Source organism: Portunus trituberculatus, chromosome 43 (assembly GCF_017591435.1).
Source record: "Portunus trituberculatus isolate SZX2019 chromosome 43, ASM1759143v1, whole genome shotgun sequence".
In the NCBI taxonomy this organism is placed as follows: domain Eukaryota; kingdom Metazoa; phylum Arthropoda; class Malacostraca; order Decapoda; family Portunidae; genus Portunus; species Portunus trituberculatus.
The window spans coordinates 4,176,671-4,177,984 of record NC_059297.1 but is presented as its reverse complement, the minus strand read 5'-3'; the positions used below and the strand labels follow the sequence as shown (position 1 = coordinate 4,177,984).

The 1,314-nt window shown below is 46.4% G+C and overlaps 1 long non-coding RNA gene across 1 annotated transcript in view; it reads right to left on the bottom strand.

Annotated features, from left to right (window-relative positions):
- Positions 1-416: 416 nt before the first annotated feature.
- The window catches only part of LOC123518380, a 37,657-nt gene continuing 36,759 nt past the window's right edge, over positions 417-1,314 (bottom strand). Inside the window, exon 4 of the long non-coding RNA XR_006678771.1 lies at positions 417-475. This is a non-coding gene — a long non-coding RNA (uncharacterized LOC123518380). The remainder of the gene's footprint in view (positions 476-1,314) is intronic.

Genomic DNA, 1,314 nt, shown 5'->3' with positions numbered 1-1,314 from the left:
TTTCAGTCCATTGTTGGCCAGTAAACCTTAGAAAAAGTGGAAGGGCTCTTTTCTCTAATTCCTCAAATCAATTTAACATAGTGGATGGGAACATGTTAACCCCTTCAGTACTGGGAAACATTTTCATTGAGATTTGTATACGATTAGACAAGTTTATTTACACTAGTAAGGGTCTATGGTCAGAAGATTAATGGCCACAGTCTTCACTATTTATATCACCCACATGAGTTTATGAAGCTGTAAACAATCACCAAATATGTAGTAACCAGAATGAATGTGAAAACGCGTTAGGGTACTGAAGGGGTTAAATAAAAAAAATATATATATTTTCACCTTTATTCCTTAACATGTGGTGATTCAGAAATGGAGTCTTGCATAGATAAGACGAGGCGGGGGGCCAGCCTGGGTAGTGTCTAGGGGGCCGCTGACGTGGAGGATATGGAGGGCTTCCGGTGACACTCTGCTCCGACCCTAACTAATGGGACGAAGAATGCAAATGTGGTTTCAACATTCCACTTCTGTTGTGAGTTATGACACCCCGACCTGCGACACTGCTGCTGCTTCCACCACCACCACCACCACCATTCATCTCAACATTTAGTAAATTCTTAACACACACACAGATAAACATTAGTGTGTGCGTGTGCATGTGCGCGCGTGTGTGTGTGTGTTTGATCTGCTGCAGTCTCTGACGAGACAGCCAGACGTTACCCTACGGAACGAGCTCAGAGCTAATTATTTCCGATCTTCGGATAGGCCTGAGACCAGGCACACACCACACACCGGGACAACAAGGTCACAACTCCTCGATTTACATCCCGTACCTACTCACTGCTAGGTGAACAGGGGCTACACGTGAAAGGAGACACACCCAAATATCTCCACCCGGCCGTAGAATCGAACCCCGGTCCTGCCAGCGCTCTAACCACTGAGCTACCGTGTGTGTGTGTGTGTGTGTGTGTGTGTGTGTGTGTGTGTGTGTGTGTGTGTGTGTGTGTGTGTGTGTGTGTGTGTGTGTGTGTGACAACAATAACCGTATTGTACATTTTCTTTTCCCTGAGGGCTTTGTATTCTAAGGTAATTGGAAGGTAAGCGACAGATGCATATGATCCATGAGAGCATTACAGCGAGGCACGTGGTCGGGGAGGAGGAGACGAGACACAGGTGAAGTTATTTTTTCTTATAATTATTTACTATTTTGTCAGGGTATAGTGTTAGGCAGGGGGAGCGAGGGACCGGGTTAGGTACGGAAGAGCGCTGGGGGAAAGGAGGAGGAAGAGGAGGAGGAGGAAAGGCTTGACTGTGTTGAAGAGG